Below are 7,787 nucleotides of genomic sequence, written 5' to 3' on the forward strand. Positions count from 1 at the left end.
GAAGAGCTTCAAAACCTCTTCCTACTGGATTGTCCACCAACGAATCCACGCAGGAGAGAGACCCTACCAGTGCTGTGAGTGTGGAAAGAGCTTTAGCGGCAGTTCTAAACTCAGCTCCCACAAGCACATCCACAGAGGAGACAGTCCACAATAGTGCCCCGAGTTTGTGCGGAGCTTCACTTTCAGTTCCTGCCTCCTTAGCTACCCGCACACCCTCGCAGGAGACAGAGCCTGCGAGTGCCCCAGAGAGCGTACTCCTTCCCCTGACGGGTGGTGCGGTGCAGCCGGCAGGGAGCGCTCCCTGGAAACAAGATGTGTTCCAGCGTGTGTTAAAGAGAGTTTATGTCCCGAGGAAGAAGGGAAGGGCAACTCAGAGCATGGGATCAGGCTTTGCCAGCATGGGTTCATGAAAGGCAGGTCCTGCTTGACCAACCTGATCTCCTGCTGTGATCGAGTGACCTGCCTGGTGGATTATGGAAAGGCTGTTGTCGTTGCCTTCCTTGACTTCAGCAAAGCCTTTGACAATTTCTCCCACTGTATTCCCTTGGAGAAGCTGGCATCCTGAGGTTTGCACAGGTACAGTCTTTGCTGGGTAAAGAACTGTCTGAATGGCCAGGCCCAGAGAGTGGTGGTGAAAGGAGATAAATGCAGCTGGTGACCGGTCACCACTGGTGTGCCTCAGGGGTCAGTATTGGGTCCTGCCCTGTTTAATGTCTCTATTGACGATCTGGATGAGGGCATTGGGTGCATCATCAGAAAGTTTACAGATGACACCAAGTTAGGAGCAAGCGTCAATCTGCCTGAGGGTAGGAAGGCCCTGCAGAGGGACCTGGACAGACTGTCCAATGGGCTGGGGCCATTGGGCTGAAGTTCACAAAGACCAAGTGCCAGGTCCTGCACTCTGGACACAACAACCCCAGGCATCACTACAGGCTGGGGGCAGAGAGGCTGGAAAGCTGAGCAGAGGAAACAAACCTGGGGGTTTGTCAATGATTTACGGGCTGGTTCGGCCCGGTTTGGTGCTTGCAGACCCAGGCCCCGGGAAAAGGGAAAGGGAGAAATGGAAAAGGGGAGGGAGAACGCCTTCCTCTCATGCTGAGGCAGACGAGACATCAAGCCAGGCCAAGCAGAAGAGAAAGAAGAGAACGTCTCATGATGTGCAAACAGTTTTATCTTTACGTCTGAACAGCAAATGGAAACAGAATAACACAAAGTCCGCTGGGGTATGTATAATGTAGTTCTTCCCTTCTGAGAAGAGGACACCCAGATCTATCCAGGATCCATGGAACTGGAGCATTAACTCTTTAACTCCCGGTGTGGTACATGATGTTGTGATGTGGAATACCGATGACCAAAAATCATAAAACCGTGAGGGGGCTTTGGTCTGTAGGCAGCTGAACGTGGGCCAGCAGTGTGCCCAGGAGGACAAAAGGCCTATGGCATCCTGGCTTGTATCAGCAATAGTGCAGCCAGCAGGAGCAGGAGGTGATCGTCCCTCTGTACTCAGCACTGCTGAGGCCGCACCTCAAGTGCTGTGTTCAGTGTTGGGCCGCTCACAACAGGAAGGATGCTGAGGGCCTGGAATGCGTCCAGAGAAGGGCAATGGAGCCGTGAGGTCTGTAGTGTAAATCTTATGGAGAGCAGCTGAGGGAACGGGAAGTGTTGAGTGTGGAGAAGAAGAGAATGAGGGGAGACCTCGTTGCTGTCTGCAACTCCCTGAAAGGAAGTTGTGGTGAGGTGGGATTTGGCCTCTTCTCTTGGGAGATAAGAAGTGGTGAAGTCACCGTGTCTGGAGATGTTTAAGGAAAGGATAGATGTAGTATTTGGTGACGTGTTTTGGTGGGGGATTGCCCTAGACCTTAGAGCATCTTTTCCAACATTAATGATTCTATGAACTCCATTGCCTCACCTTGCTGGGCTGTCCTTCCAACAAATGTCAGCATTCCAATCGTGAGAGCTGTCCCACCAGACACGTCAGAGAAGAAAAGGCAGACGAGGTGCAGGTATCTCTAGAGGAGATCCCTGCTTGTTCCAAGCTGCAGGGTGAGGCCTGAAGTGGAGCTCTGCTTTTGGGAGTCACCAGGGACCAGGGTGCCTCCTCGCTGTTGTCTATGGTTGCAGTAGTATTGTTAAACCACCCATCTACCTCTGTCCAATACCACAAGGCCTTTTAACTGCTTTTTGCAGCTCAGCTGCCTGTCGTAAGAGATGATCCACCTTGTGCAGCTACTTGCCTTATCACTAGGAGGAGGTTCGAGGCAGTGGGTGAAATGGACTGCCTGAACCAAAATCTCCTCTTTTTACCAGTTCTGTCTGTGTGTATGCAGACATGTCTGGGCATTTCCCTGGATGGGCACTGGATTTGGCCCTCATGTGAGTGCTCACCACCACAGTGTCAGAGATGAAGACATCCGTCACTTCTGGCTCTGCCCACGCTAGTGAGATCACTATGAAGGGAAGACTGGGGGACTCAAGTGTATCTCCACAACTACCCTATGGCCATCCCATAGCCTCCTCTTTGTCCCTCAATCAAACCCCATCTCCCCCCATATTATCTCCATGGTTCCCAATGGTCACCTCATGGTAAGTCAGTGGTCACCTTGTGTCATGGTTTTGTAACTTCACTATTGGTATTCCACATCATAACATCATGGACAAAAGAGAAGAACTACGTATCCCAGAGGACCTCACGGTCAGAGAAGGAAGATACATCACGGAAGATGCGTCATCTGGTTGCGCGCGGTTCTTCTTCACTTTTGTTTGCTGCCGGGAGAGGAGTGGGTGTGCTTTCCAAGCCGGGCGCCTTCATCAAGTAAGGCTTTCGGTTTCGGAAACTCTCTCACTCTCTCTCCCTCTCCCTCTCTATCGCTCTTTCGCTCTCTCCCTCATTCATTTGGTTTATTATCCTTACTCCCAATTAGATTGTATTGTATTGTGTCATCTTGCATCCCAACATCATAGTTAGTAAAATAAGTTCTCCTTCTTAGATTGTTGCTGCCGCTTCATTTTTTTCTTGGGAAGCCAGGGGGGAGGGGGGCCCGCAAGCCTACTGCCCCCCTGTCACGGGCACAGATCTATCTAGGTAACTCCGTGACAAATGCTTCCACCCCTTATTCTACATCATTATATCATGCTTAATACATATACATAGAACTACTGACTGCACTCCCCCAACATCAAATTCCCTTGTGGTACACATTGAACATCCCCATCTTTCTGCATCGCCCACCAAGTGGAGCCAGGTCCCTGGGCAAAAACAGTTCCACGGAGAGGTCTGCCCTTTCCAGAGGCTGGAAGGACCCAAACTGCTTTTCCCAACGTGCTCTTTCCATGTGCTACAGGGACCTTATCTTCCTCTACGGTATGTAGGGAGCTGGAATGGGTGGGACCATCACGATTGATAGATCCCCTGGTGTTGACCAACCAGGTGGCTTCTGCCAGATGCTTCTCCCAGTGCTTCAATGTTCCACCGCCCATTGCCTTCAGCATAGTTTTTAACAACCCATTGTATCGTTCAATCTTACCAGAAGCTGGTGCATGATAGGGGATATGATAAATCCATTCAATGCCATGTTCTTTGGCCCAAGTATTTCTAAGAGAATTTTTAAAATGAGTCCCATTATCTGATTCAATTCTTTCTGGGGTGCCGTGTCGCCACAGAACTTGTTTCTCCAGACCTAATATGGTGTTTCTGGCGGTAGCATGGGGTACTGCATATGTTTCAAGCCACCCAGTGGTCGCTTCCACCATGGTGAGCACATAACGCTTACCATTGCAGGATCGTGGCAAGGTGATATAGTCAATCTGCCATGCCTCCCCATATTTATACTTTTGCCATCGCCCTTCCTCCCAGAGAGGTTTCATCCTCTTGGCTTGTTTGATTATGGCGCATGTTTCACAGTCATGAATAACTTGTGCAATAGCATCCATAGTTAAGTCCACCCCTCAGTTTCTAGCCCATTTATATGTTGCATCTCTCCCTTGATGGCCCGAGGTCTCATAGGCCCACCGAGCTAGAAATAATTCACCCTTGTTCTGCCAGTCCAAGTCTATTTGAGCCACCTCAATTTTGGCAGCCTGATCTACCTGATGGTTTTTTTTCTGTCCTTCCGTAGCCCGACTTTTGGGCACATGAGCATCTACATGACACACCTTTACCACCATAGTCTTCATTCGGGCAGCAATGTCTTTCCACAGTTCAGCAGACCAAATAGGTTTACCTCTCCGTTGCCAGTTATTTTGCTCCCACTGCTGTAACCACCCCCATAAGGCATTCGCCACCATCCATGAATCAGTATAAAGATAAAGCACTGGCCACCCCTCCCGTTCAGCGACATCTAAGGCTAGTTGGACAGCCTTGACCTCTGCAAACTGACTTGATTCTCCTTTTCCTTCAGTGGCCTCTGCAACTTGTCGTGTGGGGCTCCACACAGCAGCTTTCCATCTGCGATACTTCCCAACAATACGACACGATCCATCTGTGAACAGGGCATATTTCTTTTCATTTCCTGGTAGTTCATTATATGGTGGGGCCTCTTTGGCACGTGATACCTCTTCTCCTGGTGATGTTTCAAACTTTTTACCTTCAGGCCAGTCCATGATCACCTCTAAGATTCCTGGATGACTGAAGTTCCCCATTCGAGCTTGTTGTGTAATCAGTGCGATCCACTTGCTCCAAGTGGCATCAGTAGCATGATGGGTGGAGGGAATCTTTCCTTTAAACATCCAGTTCAGCACCGGCAGTCGAGGTGCCAGGAGGAGCTGCGTCTCGTACCGACTACTTCGGAAGCAGCCCTAACCCCCTCATACGCGGCTAAGATTTCCTTCTCAGTTGGGGTGTAACACTCTTCAGACCCCCTGTATGCTCGACTCCGGAATCCCAGGGGTCGGCCTCGGGTCTCCCCTGAGCTTCTTTGCCACAAGCTCCAGGTGGGACCTTTCTCTCCAGCAGCAGTGTAGAGGATGTTCTTTACATCTTGTCCCGTCCGTACTGGCCCCAGGGCCATGGCACGGGCTATCTCATGTTTGATCTGCTCAAAAGCCTGCTGCTGTTCAGGACCCCATGTAAAATCATTCTTCTTCCGCGTCACCTGATACAGGGGGCTTACAATAAGGCTATAGTTTGGAACATGCATCCTCCAAAAGCCCACTACACCCAGAAAAGATTGTGTCTCTTTCTTACTAATGGGCGGAGACACGGCAGTGATTTTGTCCATCACATCTGCTGGGATGTGACGGCGCCCATCTTGCCACTTTCTGCCTAGGAACCGACTCTCCTGGGCAGGTCCTTTCACTTTGCTTCACTTGATAGCAAAACCAGCTTGCAGAAGGGTCTGGCTTATTTGCTCTCCTTTCTCAAAAAACGTTCTCTGATGGCATTGTTGTGTGGGGCGATACAGCAATGTACTGCAGGTGCTCAGGAGCACTGACTGTTCCAGCACAGTTTGGATTAACCCATGGCAAATGGTTGGGCTGTGTTTCCACCCCTGGGGCAAACGGTTCCAAGTAGACTGAGTGCCCCTCCAGCTGAAGGCAAATTGTGGCCTGCATTCTGTGGCCAGAGGAATGGAAAAGAAGGCATTAGCAATGTCACTGGTGGCATACCACTTGGCTGCTTTTGACTCCAGTTCATATTGCAGTTCTAACATGTCCGGCACAGCAGCACTCAGCGGGGGTGCGATTTCATTCAGGCCACGGTAGTCTACCGTTAGCCTCCGTTCTCCACTGGCTTTACGCACTGGCCATATGGGGCTGTTAAAAGGAGAGTGGCTTCTGCTGATCACTCCTTGGCTCTCTAGCTGACAAATCAACTTATGAATGGGGAGCAAGGAGTCCCTGTTGGTGCAGTGCTGCCGTCTGTGCACTGCTTTTGTGGCAATCGGTACCTGCTGCTCTTTTACTCGCAGCAACCCCACAACAGACGGATCTTCTGACAGGCCAGGCAAAACAGACAGCTGCTGAATGTTGTCTGTATCTACAGCAGCTATTCCAAAGGCCCATCGATACCCCTTGGGATCCTTGAAATGCCCCCTTCTGAGGGAATCGATACCCAGCGTGCATGGAGCCCCTGGGCCAGTCACAATACGGTGTTTTTGCCAGTCTTTACCAGTGAGGCTTATTTTGGCCTCCAACACAGTCAGTTCTTGAGAGCCCCCAGTCACTCCAGAAATACGGATTGATTCCGTCCTTCCTGACTCGAGGGCATTGGAGTGGACTGTGCACCGGTATCCACCAGGGCCTTATATTTCTGTGGTTCTGATGTGCCAGGCCATCGGATCCGTGCATTCCAATAAACTCTGTTATCCCTCTCCCTCCCTGACTGAGGGCAGGGCCCCTCTATTCATTACCTGTGGTAACTGGAGCAACTACACCGCTGGTTGATTAGTTCTGTAATTCTCTCACCCGTGCTCGCAGTACAGGAGTAGTGTGGTCATGCCACTTCCTCATGTCTTCTCTGTGGTCACTGAGGTGACGCCACAAGGCAATACGCAGTGCAATCCTACAATGTTCCTCATTTGAGCAGGAAAGAATTTGCCTTCAGTAGCTGAGATTTTTGATGATGCGGGTGAGGAGAAGGGTCCATCCCCTTTAATTAAGTGGATTTTCATTAGCTTGATCAGTTCTTTCATTAGGCCCCTTTGCTTATCCTGATCTTCATCAAACGTTTCTGATACTACTACGGGTTCGTCACGATTAATCAACAGAGACACTTGCTCTTGTACTTCATCCAGTCTGTTTGCTAATTCTGAGATGGCTGAAATGGAAGCGTGAGTTGGGGGTAGATCTTGTTCATCGTTTTGAAGTGTAAGAATTAATTCCAAAACTGGGGGTCTTCTCTGTTGGCCATCGTATCCGTCAAACGTTGCTGCTGGTGTAGGGGTGTACCTTTCTGGTGCTGTTCTTGTGAGTTTCTGCCATATATCAGGCATCGTTCTCACTCTCTCCGGATCATGACCTTGGCGTGGATCATTAGGAGCAAAGTTAGGGTCATACACCATTCCCACCACAGCTATTTCCCTCAAATACTGGATACCTTTTTCACCTGTATCCCACTTCTACATCACAGGCTTCAGACTGTCTCTGACGGGATGCCTTTCCCTGACGGCTACTAACATTCGTTCCCAGAGGGTGGTGGCTCCATCCAAACATTTACTAATCCCTCTGTCAATAGATGAGTCTTTGGCAATGCCTCCGAGTTGGCGGGCTTCGTTACCATCCAGAGACATGCTACTGGCCCCGCCGTCCCAACAGCGAAGCAACCAGGTGACAAGGGTTTTGTTCGGATGCCGTGTAAACTCTTTCCTTGAGCCTTGGATTTCAGTCATCTTCAGAGGTCGGCAAACAGAAATAGAGACTTCCTCTTCATCACTCGCCTCTCCGTGTCCCTTGGTTTTTGCTTTTGCCTTTCGTGGCTCTGAGGAGGCCCCCTGGCCTGGATCTTCCTCTACCTCCTCCTCCGCAGCTGCTGCTTCTTTTTTCCATTCCAGACGCGTGGACACCCACTTCCATTTCTTGCCTTCCACAGGGGCAGCTGACACTGCTACTGGTGTCTCCTGTGACTGATCAGATTCGACTTGGAGATTTCCCCCTTTGGCTTCAACCTCTGCTTGGAAACTCTCTCTCTCCAGAATAGTATTACATAGAGCACGGTAAGCACAAGCCAAGCCCCAAATAAGCCGTACCTCCTTCGATCTATCTGAGCCACACCATCCCTGACTCAAATACTGGCTTCGTTTCCTGGGATCCCACAGGTGTTCAAGAGTGGAGTGCCATGACATTGCGGGTCC

At 50.3% G+C, this 7,787-nt stretch overlaps 1 protein-coding gene across 1 annotated transcript in view; it reads left to right on the forward strand.

Annotated features, from left to right (window-relative positions):
• LOC124417251 (C-type lectin domain family 2 member E-like) overlaps positions 1–7,787 on the forward strand; it is a 63,500-nt gene that overhangs the window by 46,495 nt on the left and 9,218 nt on the right. The gene's annotated exons all lie outside the window — the stretch shown is intronic.

Source organism: Gallus gallus, chromosome 16, assembly GCF_016699485.2.
Source record: "Gallus gallus isolate bGalGal1 chromosome 16, bGalGal1.mat.broiler.GRCg7b, whole genome shotgun sequence".
Lineage (NCBI taxonomy): Eukaryota > Metazoa > Chordata > Aves > Galliformes > Phasianidae > Gallus > Gallus gallus.